This window comes from Sebastes fasciatus, chromosome 13 (genome assembly GCF_043250625.1).
Source record: "Sebastes fasciatus isolate fSebFas1 chromosome 13, fSebFas1.pri, whole genome shotgun sequence".
In the NCBI taxonomy this organism is placed as follows: domain Eukaryota; kingdom Metazoa; phylum Chordata; class Actinopteri; order Perciformes; family Sebastidae; genus Sebastes; species Sebastes fasciatus.
Window position 1 is genome coordinate 18,026,473 of NC_133807.1, and position 18,186 is coordinate 18,044,658.

Sequence of the window (18,186 nt, forward strand, 5' to 3'; positions counted from 1 at the left end):
TCTCAAGTTGCACTTGCCTTAAATAGCCGTTCTTCAATCTCTGCCTCTCTTTCTGACTTAACTTCTCTCTCCCAAATTAAAGTCTCAAAGAATGTTTATTGTTGTAGCCAAGGTTATGTCAGCATTTGGGCAGCAAGGAAACGAGCACAGAATTCAAAAAAGGGACGGCTGCAGACAGGCGGATGAATGGAAAGTGAAAAGCTGCTTAAATGCATAATTTAACAGTGATGGCTATAATACCCATTGTTGGTCGGCATTGCCATTTGGAATCAAAGAAAGGAGGGTAAAGGCCACAGTCGCATGTGTACAATATTAAAAATACTGTTTACTTATTACGCAACACAAGTGGGAAATATATGGCAAGTTCTCAGCATGAGCATGTGTGTGTTGATAGTCATGTCTGTGATGGGTTGGGGAGGAATTCATGAGGTCAGTGACCTCCTTCCACTGTCTTTGACCTTGTTCCTCTCATCCCTGCAGAGGGCTTTCGGTCCCATAAAATACACCCTGTTGACAGCTATATGGCTACTGAGAACAAATGGGATTGTCAGAGCCTTTAGGAACGCAAGGCTGCTGCTGCTGCTGCTTTGCTCTCATTTTCATTTCAGAGTATTTTTCCTTCTCATCCTCTTCAAATAGGAACTGTATGGAAGTTATTGGGGTTGGGACCTCATTTTACTTTTACTTTTAAAAAACCCAAAACAAGACCCTCGTCAGGGTTATTGATAGCTGGTTGGGACATAGAAACTATAACTTCGCTACTCAATCCTGATTTTGAGCTTCATATTTTAATATATATTTAACAGGGCTGTCGATTTGAATATCTAATTGTCATTAGTCACAGATTAATCACACATTTGTTTTATCTGTTCAAATACCTTAAAGGGAGATTTGTCAAGTATTTCATACTCTTATCAACATGGGAGTGGACATACGTATATGCTGCTTCATGGAAACATATGTATATATTTATTATTGGAAAACAATTAACAACACAAAACAATGACAAATATTGTCTAAAAACCCTCACAGGTACTGCATTTAGCATAAAAAATACGCTCAAATCATAACATGGCAAACTGCAGCCCAACAGGCAACAACAGCTGTCAGTGTGTCAGTGTGTTGACTTGACTTTGACTTTACCTAAAACTGCATGTGATTATCATAAAGTGGGCATGTCTGTAAAGGGGAGACTCGTGGGTACCCATAGAACCCATTTTCATTCCCATATCTTGAAGTCAGAGGTCAAGGGACCCCTTTGAAAATAGCCATGCCAGTTTTTCCTCGCCAAAATTTACCGCTAGTTTAGAGTGTTATTTAACCTCCTTCCCAACAAGCTAGTATGACGTGGTTGGTACCAGTGGATTCCTTAGTTTTCTAGTTTCATATGGTCCCAGTATCTTCACTCTAGCTTTTAAACTGAGCCCGCTACAACCTCAGAAAATCAAATGCGTTAATGTGTTAAAGAAATTAATGGCGTCAAAACAAATTTGTGTTAACGCATGACAGCCCTAATTTTTAAATAATTTTTTTGTCCAAATCACACAGAATGAATGGAATTAGTAACTGTCAATCTGCTCTCTACTTTTAAACAAAGAGCTACTAAATGAGCAGTTATCACCACTGTCACTGTGATGTTTTCTCTGCATCCATTAGTACAACAAGTTGGGTTGAACATGCATTACATAGGTAAACTCTATATGATACATTTAATTTTAGGGCTGTTGTAATGCAGGATAAACTGAAGGAGACTGTTGGTTAGTGAAGAAACGGTTCTTTAGAGAGATTTTGTTCATGATTGCTGTCCTCTACATGTCATCCATTGGGCACAAAATGTTTTTGACATAAATATGTTGATGTATCTATTCAATCTTTCAGTCCTACAAGAAAATGATAAATAAAAGACCGTCCTCTGCTCCCAAAAAATGTCAGACCCCCTTCCCTTCAGCAAAAAGAAACAAACACCTACAGTAACTCTGACCCCACCTTTCAACCCTAGTCATTCTTGTGCAGTCTACTAGAAAGATATTTAACACGTCATTTAAACACATAACATCTGAGCAGTTTCAGCCGCTGCTGCGTCACTCCATCACGTTGTCAGTCAGTGCTGATTATCATCCGTCAGTTGGTCAATGCTCCAGGGCCTAATGAGTTAATCAGCTGGCAGGTTTCCTCGAGGGCTGGACTTTTCTTTATGGCTCTGGACCACTTTTACCCCTCATGGTGTCTTCCTTCTGCTCCTCAAAGCCTTGCAGCTCCTGCCAAGGTTTCAAGTGACAGCTATTCTGTCACTCTCTCCCCTCCTTGTTCCACTTGTTGGGGTGGGGGGGATGAAGTCACTGACAGTGGTAGTGTGTGTGTGTGTGTGTGTGTGTGTATGTGTGTGTGTGTGTGGGTGGGTGTGTGTGTTTGATGGGGGGATGTTGAGTTGATAAAAAGGGATGAAGCAGGAAATGCAGGCAGATCCACAGACAAGGAGGGAGGAAGACGCCTTCAGAGGAATCACTATAAACAGACAGAGACATGCCTGAGCCCCAGAAGCCAGGTAAGCTGGTCCAACCTGTGTACGATTATAACAGAAACTCACTGAGCAAAAACTAAAGTGGAAGCTGACGATGCAGTGAAATGAGCAGAGGGGTAAAAACTGAAATTTAAACCAATAATTTGAACCTATTCTTAATATAACACTTGAATTTTGGACAAATACGTTAAGGTTTTCATAAGATCATTAGTTTTTAATTTAGTTTATAGTCCACTCTTAATAAACCAACATCATACCAAGATGCTTTATTTTGACTTTTTATATCTCTTAATATGTAATTCATTAGTTGGCATGTGAATGGAAGCTGTTAAACATGAGCGTTACTCTGTAATCTGTGGTATGAGTTTTGGCATTCAGCAGTAAGTGACAAGCTTGTGTCTTCATCAGCTCGTGCTCAGTGTCTTTGCACTGTTTTCTTCTTCACCGACAATGTTACAGTCAGACTATGTGTCTGTCTTTTAGGGGAACAAACTGTCAAGGTTTTGAACAAATAAAGACAGAAATGCAAAGAATGAAAGCAGCATGTGAATGTCAAATATTTATAATGTTTAGAGAGTAAAAATATAATGTGTTTGGTTTTAGTGTTTGCTTGGTATTTGTTTTATTTGATTAAATGTTGGTTATCAAAATGGAAAGAAAAAATTCTTGGAAAGGGAGGCTCACACAAATGTGTGAGAGGGGGGGTGGCGGGTGGTGGATCCTCTCAGGTCCTCCGGGTTCATTAAGCTGAAGAAAGCAGGAATGGTGAAAGGGCAAAAGTAGGCATGCCTACAGTAATGTCTGACATAAGGTTAGAACTGAGGAAATTAATTGCTATGTTATTTTCTGTGATTACATTTTATACAGAAACCAAGTAGTTATTCTTTGTGTTTATATCTTTTTTTTCTGTTTCTTTTTTTATTCGTTCAAAGGTCATTACACAAAACAGGGGTAATGACATACAATACATAGGAATAGACAGAAACAGGAATATAGACAAGACAGATAAAACAAAAACAAAACAAAATAGAGGAAATAGTAATCACGATGATATAAAAATGTGTTTACATCTTATACAAGACTGTATGAACCCAATGCTGCAAATTGAACCCAATGAACCCTATAATAAACTTGAGCTACAAACCCCTATTGCTGATTTTTACATGTAGTTATTACATTTTTGTTAACCTAAAGTGATGAAACAGTTCAAATTAATAAAATTTGAGTTTTAAAATATCATAAAATGAAGGTTGTGTAAAAGAAAGACAACACCTTGTTTCCTCATTGACTAGTCCTGTCAACACGTGTAAGATTCCAGCAGCATAGCAGAGCCTAACCATACAGATACAACACTGTAATATGTGACATTAAACTATACAGGCTGTAGTGCACGTCGTAATGTTTGTGTCAGTCTGAAATATGCCCTGCTGCCTTTGTCAACGGTGACCTCAAAGCACCGTAAATCAGCTGTTCAGGTCCGAAACCTGAGAAACGAATGCATGCATGAGGAGAGGAGGGAATGACGGCAGGAGGAGAGGAGAGGAGGAAGTAGCAGATAAAAAGCAGAGAGATGAGCGGGATGATTTGTTAGAGGGACCTCTGCCAAGTCAGGTGTAACTACCTTGCGTCGTATCTCTGCACCTCAGACACCTAATCTATCTGACCCTGATTGCCTCCCTCATTCTGTTACGCTGTCTCCTCCGCTGGCATCCATCTCCCCTCGCCAGTCTGCAGGAAGTTCACCATATCGCTGTTATTGTGTGGAAAAAGTCAGAACTCCCTTTTTTTGTGGATTTCAGTCGAGGTGTCACATTCTCTGTCATGGGCTGATAGAAATTCAAAGATCTTTTTTTTGCTTATTTCAAACTCCACCAGATAAAATCAAAAGTATGTTCTGCTAAAAACAAAAGGTGTTCCTTAAAAGTTCACGTTGGAGACACTCGGCAGTGTGGACGTGCAGTTATGCATTCATGAAAGCCTTTTGATAGACCTGAAATCTTTCCTCTCCAGAACACTTTACCCTTTTTATTCTCAGTAATTCCACTCCTACGTTTCCTTATATGTTCTTACCAATGTGTCGCCAATCCAGCGTCCTGACATCACTCATATCATATTGCCAACACCAGTTCTCTCAGGCTCCTCTTGTTCTTGTGTTTCCACCCATCCCAAATGGTTGCCCCTCCTTTGAACTTCATCACACCCCTCTGCCCCTGTCTATCAGCTGGTTACAGCTCATGTGACTTCCCCCCCGTGGCGCCGTGCTCTCCACGGTTAAGGCCGCCGGTACTCAAGAAGCCATGGGGATCAAGAAGAAGCACGCATCTCAAATAAACAGCCACAGGAATAGTTCTCAAGCATATAGGAGCTATGGCCTTTTGGATCCAAGAAGGGAAACGCACCTCTGGGAGTGGAGGTGTGTGTCCACTTAGTTAGCCCCTCGTTAGCCCAGCGGGATCATTGTTTCTCACGAACAGCAATGGATTATTGACTTGCGTTGTGTGAGGAACCGGTGGGCTCTTTGGAACGAGCCAGTTACACAATAATTAGACGTGTTGATGCTTATAGTTGCAGGGTGCCAGGGTGGTGGTTCGCTGGCGCTGCTCCATTGCTGAGCGTGTGCAGAAATAACAACCCAATTTTTAATTACCAGTAACACTGCCAGAGGCCAGCATCTCTACCCAAACACCCCCCACCCCATCCATCTCTCTTAGGACGGGGCAGAGCAGGGGCTAGTTTCACAAAGACACACTTTGACTATGGCTCAGAACAAACAGTCTTCTGATGGACGTGTCTTTGGACAAATAGAAACAGTTGTCCTCACTGCTGTATATTTCCAACTGGTTACTCTAAAAGCTCTTTCCCTTCTCATTAATCGCTCCATTACATGTTAGCACCAGAATTCATGAGCCGTGTTCTCCTCTTTTTTGTGGTTCGGTGCTGCTGGTCAACAGGTGTCACTGGTTGACTGTTGCCATGGGAACATTGGTCAACAGGTGTCACTGATTTCACTGATAACGGCTCTTAGCTCAGAGTTAGCCTGGGAGTAAGGTGCCTGATTTGTTGGGTCAGTCTTAACTGTCTAACTTTAGACTAATCTAAGAGCACTAAGGGCAAAAGTAAGACTGAAGCCAGTTTCACAAACATATTTTAAACTGGTCTGTTGTGTTTCTGTCTTAATTCTGAATTCTGTTAAACTAATCTAATGCAAGTTAGACAGTTTCAGGCCTAAAAAGTTAGCCACCCTTCCTCCAGGCTAACTAGGAACTATAGAGCCATGTTTCCATAGCCCCTTTCACACATGCATTGCAACCCTGAACTAATCCAGGCATTATCTGGAGTAGATGTCTGACTTTACCCTGTCAGCTCCCTATAGTACAAAGTCTGTGTAATGTTCGATTGAGCCTTTATGTGAATAGAGCTGCTCACTGTCCAGAGAATTAACAGTGAGCGAGTGGGCGCGTTGATAATGTTTCTATCGCAGCTGACGCGAAACCCAGAAGAAAACAAATTAGTTCACCTGCTGACCAGCGGCACCAAATGAAAAAAAAGGAGGAAAACATGGCTCATGATTTGTGGTTTTCTAACAATGTGGAGTGAATAATGAGAAGGGAAAAAGCTTTTAGAGGCCGCAGTAACCTGTTGGAAATATACAGCAGTGAAGACATCGTCAGTCATTTTTGTTTGTTAGCAGAAGTACTGAGTCCTGCCACATGAAGCAACAGTATCTCATCTCTGCTACACGGCTGCACTGCTGACATTTTTTACTACAACCTTTTCTGCTGGAGTGAACAGAGCCGAGTGGTTTGACGCGATTGAAAAAAAGTCTTACATTATTGATTTTTTATTTTATTACAGAATGTATGGCAAATTAGTAACTAGGGCTGTCCTCGACTAGAGAAATTCTTAGTCGACTAACACTCATATGATTTTGTTGACTTATCGATAAGTAGATTTAATCGACAGATCTGTAAAACTGAATTTCTCCGCAAAGAATCACACAAAAGCACCACTTTAAATCTTGTGTTTACCTGAGATGCACTCATAAGTTTCTTGGAAATAAATCCTTCAGCATGTAAAAAGCATAAAATACAACTAATCGACTAAAGAAATCTTAGTCGATAAGACCAAAACGACTGACGTCTATCAACAAATTTGTCTCACGTAAGATAGTTAAGACAGTTTGCAACAGATGAATTTAGGCGTATCTCTGAAGTCTGACTTGTAGTTTGAGTATCTTTGTGAAACATTATAGACCTAACATAAACATGTTTGTGAAAACGAGCCCACTGGGCATCTACGTGTCTATCTGCTTGTTTTTGGAGAGTACCAGTTGTTCGGTGGAAGGTTAAACCTCCTGTCACTCTACTGGCTGCAGGCTAGAAAGAGACGAACATCCTGTCACCCCCCCAACCAGTCTCACCACTGGTCTAGTGTAGCATTACCTCATACCGGGGCTATCATCAAGTTCCCACAGGTACGCCCCCGCTGCTTGATGGATCACAGACAGATGCAGAGTCAAGCGACTGCGCTATGAGGTCTTATACACCAGTGTGTGAAAAGTGAACTGAGCTCTGATATATCATTAACAAAGTCTCTGTAAACACAGTGGATACACAGCCAGAACGTATTCCTTATTCTGAAAGCTTCCTCTGTGATTTGGGAGAGGCCTTGGCCTATTTGGAGCGCAGACTGCATTGATGCGAGCTAGAAGACAAAAGGAAATGAATGGAAAGCTGAAGTGGATGACAGCTTAATACGGTATTTAAAGCTGCCTTTGTTTACCAAACACCACAGATTCCTCATCCCTAAATTAGAGTTGCATTTAGCAATTGTTTTCTCATGCTGAGACTGCTTTATTCACATAATAACAATTCATTAAAATCGTCAGGAAAGTTTACAGCAGTGCCATAAAATCTAATCTTCAGTTTCGCACTCCTTTTATTCCTCTCCCAACCCTATTACCAAATCCTTTCCTTCCTCCTCCCTTGTTCATCCATAAATCTTCCTCCTCATGTGTGGCAGAGAGGAGGAAGAGGGGAGGAGGGGGAGAGAGACATCACTGGTGGAATCCAAACAAACCATAATTCTTATCATCATCACAAATAACCCAGTGTTATATACAGACGTCCCGTCCCTCACATTCCCTCCACAGGCTTGCGTGTCTAATTCCTCAGTCCTCAGCCACAACAGGCTTAATGCATGACCGGTACAGCACGCATTGGCGAAATAACACAGGGGTGTCAACACCTCTACAGGGTTATCAGCTTGTTTCAGTAAGACAAACAGTATTAGTGACCTTTCTCTTTGTAGTGAGGTCTCTACAGAGCTCAGTGCATGCTTCTGAGACCAACATGAAACAGAATACATTTAGGAATGCGGCCCTCCTGCAACAATAAACTCAACACCAAACTGCCACTTAATATATCAGTTTCATAAAAGTCAACAGATCATTCATCTGAACCTCCAATCAAATCTTGACAGTTTGATGAAGTGCAAGGGCTAAAATTAACATATTTTCCTATGTGCTGCAGGGATGAGTCCTAAAACTCAGAAATGAGTTAGCATATTAGCACTTTCGGTTCCCTCGTCTCGAAGTCAGTGGTTTTTTTTAATGGGTTTTTGGACGGTTTACTGAAATAAAGTCTGTGGTTAACACAATTTTAAGAGATTTTAACGTTGTGTACGATATAAAATACGTCAGTGAATGCCCCACTTGTGAATTTTGAAGCTTTACGTGTCTTAAAGGAACAGTGTGTAGCATTTAGACGCATCTATTGGCAGAAATATAATATAACATTTATAAGTATGTTTTTTACAAGCACCTGAAAATAAGAATCATTGTGTTTTCCTTTGTTCGTCCAGAGAGGGCCATTAGTGCTTTTGCGTCGCCATCGTAGTTCCCCTAAACGCTTGGCACACGGGAGAAGTTTCAGTTGGTTACAATGTGCAACCTCACCGCTAGATGCCACAAATTCCTCTACACCGCACCTTTAAAAAAGGCAGTTGCTTACTGTACAAGTGGCTAAATGAGACTACTAAGCATCATCACGCCGAACACTAGTCCACCTTTAGCTCAGTGGTGGTGATGTGAAATCATGCGACCGTGGTGTAGTTTGTTTATAGCCTAACGTTAGCTTTTGGTGTTTATTTGTGAAGATTATCTTGCTGGAAAAAACGTGTAAGTATCATAAATGTTTGTTTGCCACAGAGCTTATTTTTCTACAATAATCCAAATCTAATGGAAAAATCCCATTGGCTTTTTGGGTTGACCTGCAAAAATACGTCATCCCTTCACCACTCTATTATTGATTAATTGATCGATTGATTGATTATGTTCCGGATTAATTGATGTATCGTTGGCTCTATACAATGTCTTCGAAATGCTGGTTATGTCCAACCAACAGTCCAAGTATCCACAGATACTCCGTTTACCACCATAGAACGCTGTAAGAAGCAGGAAATAGTCACATTTGTCACATTTGAGAGGCTGCAATTATGATACAAGCTTGTCTGACAGTTCCTCACATTTTATCTCCTCAACCCAATAAATCCCTAAAAGAATGGTCTACGATGACACACTGAACGATCACTGCACCGTCATCTGTAATGAACCTGCTAATTTGCATTTTTTTTTGGAAAGAAATGATAATTATAGGCTGAAAATAAATGTAATAATAATATTTCTGTTAAGATCTTTTGTCAGCCAAAATCAGTTTAATCCACACAGGATCGAATAGACCGGCTGGATGAGAGTGTTATATATTTATCCTCTAAAGCTTAACTTTAGTTCTCATGGAGGTTCATGAGAAAAGAAATCCTTTAAAATATTTAAAATATTAAAAATATTCCATTTCCCCCCCTTACTAGCTGAAGCTCAGCAGCTAAAAACAAAAAGTAGGTCATCCAAATATGCAAACACTTCTCCCGTTCCATTCCTGGTCACTGTGTTTAAAACTGGGAGCTCTTGCAGTGTACACTGCGGGGAGTAAGCAGCTCTGACACTTTCGCTTGCAGGTGGTTATTATTTTTAATATTTGACTGGAATTACTGGACTGTCTGTCCTCTGGTGTTAGTTTTACAACAACCATTACTAGTCTGCATGTCAAGCTACTATTTAATCGCTACTCAGGATTTATCTCCATACCTCCTCCTCCTCCTACAGGGGGTGATACTCCATTCAGTGCATGATAATAAGTCAGATCATCAAGACTGTCAAATCAACTTGCCAAATGATTGAGTGATAGAGGCTTAGGTGTACCCTGATTCTGCCGTCAGCTCTGCTCTTCATCCTCATCGTAAAATGGTGAAACTCCATCAGTCATGCTCAGCCCCCAGCATGGACGCCATGCCAAGTGCCACTAATACCACTGATACTCATCCACACACTCGGGCTTATAAATAGATTGTTTGGATATTAATCTTCTCTTTATGCTCTACTGTCAACATTCCCTTATTTCGATGATGTATATTTGCAAGTAGAGAAACACATCTCCGTCACACCGTGGTGTGGTTTAAGTACAGTAGCAGCAGCTTGGCCGCGTGTCATCATGGGGCATTATAATAAAATGAGTTGCTTTTTATAGTGGGATTAAGGTGCTTTTAAGGCATTGAGGGATTCCCTGTTGAATAGCGCTGCCAAATGTGCGTATAAATTGTGGATTGGATTGGAGTCCTAGTTACTAAAAACATCTCCCAGAAGCAGAGCTGCTCTTAAAGCTGGGGCAATCTGATTGGTTGAGTTCAGTCTGAGTAGGTGGAGAAAAAAAAGTGGAGATAGAAAATAAGCAAATCTAACCAGCTTGTTGCCAAATCGTTTGTACCAATACAGTGAGGCTTAAAGGGGCATTCCAGCAATTTAGTATTACTCTTCCATAATTTCAGGGACTCGTAAGAGGTATTAAGCCAAACCCCCAGGAAGAGCACCGGGCTTTGAAGCAAATTTCTGTAGTAGCCAAACGGTGGTACTACAACTTCCGTGTCCGTCACGTGATGCGATTGGGCCCAAAAAGATTATTTTCCGTAGACTTACATCGGGAAAGAGACGTCTGTAAATCGGCTGATATTTTTTTTTTTAGGTAAATCAACTTCCCAGTATGAACACTGGAATATTCCTTATTTAAAGTGACTGTTTGTAACTTTTCACACGTATAAATCTACCGGGTCGGGATCCCATGCGCGCTCGTCAGCTAACATTACTGCAAAGCAGGTGAAATATAGAGTGATATTGTGGTTTTAGCTGACGTGTGTCGCCTCACTGTTTTGAGCGTTGCTCGTTCATGTCTATTTAGAGCGAGCAAGCACGAGCCCGACGCTGACTTGCGTTGACTTAACGGCCACAGGTGTCAACAAGCATTTCTGAAAGTTACAAACAGTCCCTTTAAGTCATTAGGTCCTAAAAGTTGTAAAATGCACTAATAGCCGAATTCTGAGTTATTTCCCTTCCTCTGTTCATTTGAATGAGACCCAGACCGAGGCTGGAGCAAGGGCTGGGAGGCGGAGTTTAAGGAAACGCTACTGCGCCTGCATATGGGCCCAATGGATGCAAAAGATCTTCGGATGATCCGAGCAATTTTATGCACAGCAGTCAAATTTTTTTTTGATTCATGCGTCACTGAGCAACTCTCATGAACAGGGCCCCGCCTCGAACGCTGTATCCAGTTCTCTTAATAAATCCATGAGTTAAGCTCCTAAAACGCTGGACCCTACACTTCCCATAATGCAACTCGATAGTCTCTAAAGCCAAGCAAAATAACCTTGGTGACACCAGTGGGGTTATTTTTACTAACTAGCTTGCTCCAGAGAAATTGAAGAGATTTTATAACCATTTTTATGGGCTAAGTAAGACCCCGCTGATCTTGGCATGTAACATCAGTGCAGTGCCCCTTTAAAAATAATTCTCCCTCACACCTTTTCTTTTTCATTGGGTTGCAGTTTACTTTAACGTGAAAAACGATAAAATTATCTCGTAGAATAGAATGCAAGCACGGACTAACGTGTATGTGAGATGGTTTTGGCTTAATGCCAACACTTAAAGGTACAGTGTGCAACATTTTTTGGCAGAAATAGAATATGATATTAATAAGTATGTTTTCTTTAGCGTATAATCAATAAAAAAATAAGAGTCATTTTGTTTTTGTTAGATTCGAATTTAGAGTTTATATCTACATACGGAGCCGGTCTCCGTGATTCTCCAGTAGCCCAGAACGAACAAACCACTGTGATAACTTTTCCTGCTTGGGCCAGAGTCGATAAAGTTACTCACTCCAGAGTTAACCCCCGTCACTTCACTCAGCTGCTGGGAAACAAGACACGGGAAACCTCGGTTGGTCTTGAGGAGCTGCACTATTTATTTCTGCAGCTTCCACATCCGCTTAGTTTAGCTTAGTTTCTTAGGATCCCCTTTAGCTGACGCCATGACGCCAGCTAGTCTTCCTGGGGTCCGACACAGAAATCACAAACAATTATAAACATTATATACATTCAAACATCACATACAAAAATCACTGTACTCACATCACCTTATATAAAAAAGATATTCTCAGTTACAGATGATATTCTCAAAGCTAAACTATCTTCTGCTCTGTTAGCTCACTTGTTCGCTCAAACACATTCGCCGCTGCTCTATCTCTCTCTCTTGCTTCACCACTCACTTCCCACGTACACACACTCTAGACACTGACCACCGTAGTTCTCCACACACGGGAGGAGCTTTAGTTGGTTGCAAACTGCAACCTCACTGGTAGATGCCGCCAGATCCTACACACTGCTCCTTTAAGATGTACAGATATTTATTTTCTTGTGTGGTTGAAACAAACTTTTTTGCAATATATGTCGATGCTTCCCTTTGTTCTGCTTTTCTGTGCCGCCATCTGCTGACAAATAAACTTTCAGCCTCTAAAGGAAATATTAACGGCACAAGTGATACGTGGGTGTATTATGAAAGACGTCCTGTGGTTCTTTGGCTTTGGACTTTGAGGTTTCACTCAAACATTTTGCCTCCAGAGCAGATCGCACGCCCAGAAGTAACTTAAACCTGCAACCTGCTACTTGTTGGATTAGCTGGTATACTGTCTAGGCTACAGCTACACTCACACACACATGCTGGCAACATGAGCTTACAGTTTCACCTGTGAATGGCACACTTTTGCAGTGTAGAGGAGTGCATCTGGGGCGCTGTGTAAAAGGGCACCAGGCTGCGTTAACAGAGTATGAGCTGCAGGAATATGTTACCACCAATTGGCGTTGTACTCAGCCAGAGAGGAGGCGGCGCTGGCCCCACTCTCCGGTTAACACGTCTGCCGCTGCCATAGCTTACGGTTGTAGACACGCTTAAGTGACTTAATGTATTCAGCAGTCCTCCAACATCAAGCTCCAGTAGAAACAAAACCACTTAAGTGGTGCATTCCTCAGCAGCAGCATTAGACGTCCCTTAAAGACACAGCTGCTCAGCATCAAAACACACATTCAAACAAATGCATATGAGGAATTCGTGCCCTTTTGGCTTCGCTCAGCGATGAGAGAGAAAGATTTTCAAGATTCTAATGTTTGGCTTGGCCTGACTCCTTTGGCTTAACCGACTGAACAAGCAGGAGACGTACGCAGCAAAGGAAGACAGGGAAATGTCAAGAGAGATTAACGAAGCACATTCCACAGAGGTTACCCTTCAAAAGCAAAACGGGAAGAGAGAGAGAGAGAGAGAGAGAGAGAGAGAGAGACTGTGGAGAGGATGAGCACAGAAATGTAAATCTTCACTATAAAGTGTTGCCGATGTTTGTTTTCCAGTGTGTGATAAAATAGTCCATAAACAACATCGTACAGGTTGTTGGTTCTCGTTGTAATAATCTCTGGCATGTTAGATAACATTAATAAACATCTATTTAGAGACTTTGTGTCTAGTTCTGTAGGTCTCACTATGAAAACTTGAGCGTACATAACTCAAATCTCATCTACAAAAAATCCAGTGAACGTCCAGTGAAATGACAGATGAAGCGTAGCAATTAACACTTTACACTTAAAAATGTTGGTTTTGGGGTGATTGGTATTTATTGTGGTAGGCCACAGATAGAACTATCTTAACAAACACACTATAATTTGAAATGATTTTAGAGAATCTGATTAGCGGAAATTTTTGATTCATGCACTTTTCATGAAAGCCGCATTCTGTCAAACACCATTATGGCATCAAAAATGTCATAAATAATGGAGGATGTGTTGTTTTCCAAACTTACCAACTACAATAACAGCTCAGTGAATGTTGAAGATTCTTAGAGCAGCTATAATTAATATTTTTATATCACAAATGTACGCAGCTTTGTAGAGGCTTTCAGCTCATTGTTTTGGTTTTCTTGCCCTCAACTTTACTTTTCTGATTCACTGCTCATAACATTGCTTTAAGCCTCAGCAGGCAGCTGTTTCCAGTCAAATAGCTCTAAAAACCCACTGTACACTACCTGCTCATCAGCAAACAACAGACTGGTGAACGTAGTGGAGCATTTAGCAGCTAAAGAGACAGATATTTCGCTCCGGATTTGGTGGAGACCAAAAACAGAGCTAAAAGAGAGAGAATATATATTATTATATTCATCAGGTGACACAAACACGACTCCAAATGAATGATAATGTCTGCCCCCCACATGGCCAAATGAATCAGTTAGGCTATTGTACGTTTAATAAGAACATTTACGTGCGTTAATTATGACTAGTTTAACGATCCGACTGAAACACACTGTTTTAAAGTGCAAAACTGTGAATAAAACATGTCTAACCTTGGTGTTTAGTGCATATAGAACATTCCATGCAATTTAGTGAATGCTTATATCTTAAGCACCTTGAATATTCAAGAAAACATACATCTTTTAGTATCCGTGGTCAGAGACAAATCCCCAACCCCGGCAGTGCTCTGCTCTTTGAAAACCAACACATACTTATTTCACACACAAAAATCCCCCCTATGTCTTAACTTTGGTATTATTACTTAATCTTAATCAGTTTATGGCCGGAGTCATATTTGAAAGCATTAAAGCCCTGAAGTATAAAATGATATCAGCGATAAGCTTTTGGAAATAAAAACGGTCTATAATTATGATGCAGACTGCATTTAGTAATGTGAGTATTTAAATGCAGTATCAACAGTGGCAGGGTCAGCGAAAAATGAGTAAATAAAATCATCTTCCAACAAGCGTCTCACATGATATTTGTTAAATATAAACGTCTCATCTCCCCCACTTAAGAACCCAATCCTCAGGCTCTTAATGTGAGGCTTCACGGCATCCTTGACCTCCGTTGCCCCGGCTCATTCTTCTCTCTCCCCGTTTTAGTTTCCACCTCTTGGGCTCACATCTTGCTTAACTCTCTTTTTTCCCTCTCTTTAGAAGAAAGTGGAATCAGATTAAAGTAGGACAAAGAAACGGTGGGACGAAAAAGTGCTGAGAGTAGGGATTTGCATTAAGTGAAAAGGAAGAAGGAATGGAGACCGCAAGAGACATTATCCATTTAACAGATACCTGGAAGACAGGGAGACAGACGGCTGTAGAGCGAAATTATCTAGGCCAGGGAGGACCGTCGATGAAGCGTGAACGGTAATGAGAGCGGAGATGGATCCGCACAGACAGCGTGTTCATCAGCTGTGCATTACCTTCAGCATTAGCGCCGAGGGTTGAAGGGGCACAGTTGTTCTGGTTGTGACTTAACGGTTTGCTCAAAGCTTTTCCCACGAAGCAGGACAGACAGACAGGCCTGTGATACGGACAGAGGACCGGTAAATTGGGCTGAAGGAGAAACAGGTCACTTAGGGATAATTACAGGAAAAAATACACCCATCTTATCAAACCTAAATCACAAAGTGGAGCTCCAGTAGAGAACAACGTTACGCTTTCACTAATTGAGATGCTGTAGATTCGCCCTATCTGCCCAAATTGAATATGAGCGTTGAGTATGGAACTGATGAGACTTAAAACAAAACGTTCAGCCCTTTTTTGACCAGGATCATAGCTTTCCATCATTTCCTACTGGTTATTTATAATAACGCTAGTGGCGTGGCTCTATGGATGCCAATCAGTCAGGTGGTCTGCAACATTCTTGTTCCCCAGAGGATGAATCCTACTGACTTTGACGATCCCCTGACTTTTCCTTTAGCACCACCAGCAGGTTGACATTTGTGGTTCTGAGTGAAATATCTTGAAAACTATTGGATGGATTGCCATGCAATTTGGTAGAGATATCCATTGTGACCAGGGCATCAATCCTCGTGACTTTGGTGATCCTCTGACTTTTCCTCTAGCACCACCAGAAGGTCACAATTATGGCCATATTCCTGCAGAACTAATTCCCATCAGCCACAGCTGTACTGTAATATTCAATGCTGATTATCAAATGTTAGCATGCTAACATGCTAAACTAAGACAGAGAACATGGCAAACATTATGAACCCTAGATCTCTAGCTCAGGCCCCTGAACGAGAGAACAGAGGCCCAAAGACGGAGTGCTCTGTTCAGAGGAAGATGGACTCACTATTGTTTGACTTTTAGCTCTTTTATTCCTTTGCCATCTTTTGTAAACAAAAGTATTCAGTGCATAGACTGTTTATAAGAAGTGGACGTAGTTCGGCTTTCATCTTGGTTTTTGGATGTCGCATCTTGGTTTTTTGCAACTAGAAATGACACAAGAGGGTGGAGCTAAGTACAACCGAATGCTGACCAAGACGATTTTAGACGTCCAAAATGTTACAATTAACTTTAATGAACTGAAAACCCACTGTGAAAGGGTTAAAGTTGTAAGACGAAAACACAGACAACTCCCAGAACGGACAACGCCGTGGTAGCGATCTGTCAATCACAAGGTAGCCTTGCCCTAAAACATACCCTGCATTAGGGTCTATTTGACTCTAAATGGGACTTCATGCTGTATTGAAGAAGATTTGAAACTAGCGACCGAGACCATAAACTCATGTTTACAATGTTTACTGAGGTAATACATCAAGTGAGAAGTAGGGTAATTTTTCATAGACTTCTATACAATCTGACTTCTTATTGCAACCAGAGGAGTCGCCCCCTGCTGGCTGTTAGAAAGAATGCAAGTTTAAGGCACTTCTGCAATGGCTTCACTTTTCAGACCCGGAGGTTGCCGCCTGGTTCAGTGTGCATTTTACATCACATCCCGTCTTTGTTATTTCTGGATATTAAAATTTTTTCACACACTTACCTCTCATTGCCACTTGCAACTGCCAACATAAAATGTGCCTTGAACGGCTTTAAATATTTTCTCTGTGTTGTGTTTTTGGTGTTGCCTAATAATTAGCTTTTTTTTTCTCTGGTCATCTGCAAAAAATCTTTCACCTGGGACATAAAGAATCTCACACTGTAAACTATTAAACAGAAAAAAAATAGGCAAGACTAAGCAGTGAAGAGCTTATCAATTAGATATGAAAGGATGATCCTGATAATATATATAAAATCCATGTGTAATCATCTGCAGAGGAGGTAGCAGTGACACTGACAGTTTAAAAATTATTTTGTGGAAACTCAATTTACTGCAGGCCAAATATTGCTGGAAGTAAAGGAGGAAAATGCACAGTGATTGTTGAGAATCTCACCACCTTGCCTCTTTGCTGTGAGACAGCACCCCGCGGCACGGTAGAAAGATCTTATATCTTATTTTTGTTATAGCTAGCCTGTGATGTTTTGTCATCATATTTTTTTAATGTTAGGATGTAAAGAAAAAGGTCTTCAGGTGGAATATGAATTAGGCTGTTTTTTTACCACCTCTCAGAAATTAGCAAGTCTAATTTCCTCGAGCTCTTCAAGGTGTTTTTCTAGTTTACAGTTATAGTAGTTTTTAGTGACCAAAATATTTGTTTTATTCATGTATTATTTAGGAGAGCTCTAACTCATTTTTGAGACAGCAGGAATTTGCATCAGCTTTAAATTTAGATTGTTTAAAATGTCACACCGAATATACCATTTCTGAGGTTGAAGACCTCAAATGAGAGTTTCGTAGCGCCTTAACTATCTCTCAAATTTCAATGCCGACGAACCAAAACTCTCATTTGAGATCTTCTATTGATGTGCAGTCACTCCACTGACAGTAAATGAGGCCCTCACTGGGTTTTCATACAATTGGGACTTTTACATCCAAACAAGCTTTATAGAACCAGTTTATGACATTTATTTAACGCCCCAGTTGTCTCTCAGGATGAGGATTGTTTCTAAAAAACAAACCCTCCCCCTGTCTGCTATGTGATGACAAACCAGAGCTGAAATCCATCTTGTAAACACGCTGACATCAAGGGAAAACTTCCATGAAAAACAATGTAATCTGAAATTCAGTGACCGAGTTTCTGATTTACAGTAGAGGGGCGGGGTCGATGCTTCAGCAGGAGCCTAAAGAAAGTTTTTAGAGCCTGGTGCGTCACGGGTCCCCTCTTGGATTGAAGTGCTGAGAGACGCATTAACAGATTGATGCCTGAAAAACAAACCTTAACCAAAATAGAAGTGTTGCCCCCCCCCCCCCACCAGTATGCCAGACATAGTGTGCCAGCCTGGAAAACAAGCAAGGTGCCAAGGCCGGGCCGAGCCTTGATATCTTAGACCCACTTAAGTAGGCTCACGGGACTGCTCTGCAGTTGTGGCGTTTGTCAAGATGAAGTCCTCACTCATTCCTGTGGCTCG

The 18,186-nt window shown here is 41.1% G+C and overlaps 1 protein-coding gene across 1 annotated transcript in view; it reads left to right on the top strand.

Moving 5' to 3' along the window:
* The first annotated feature begins 2,466 nt into the window (after positions 1–2,466).
* mybpc2a (myosin binding protein Ca) overlaps positions 2,467–18,186 on the top strand; it is a 60,883-nt gene continuing 45,163 nt past the window's right edge. The window contains exon 1 of the mRNA XM_074655917.1: positions 2,467–2,545. The gene's annotated coding sequence lies outside the window, so the exon portion shown is untranslated. The remainder of the gene's footprint in view (positions 2,546–18,186) is intronic.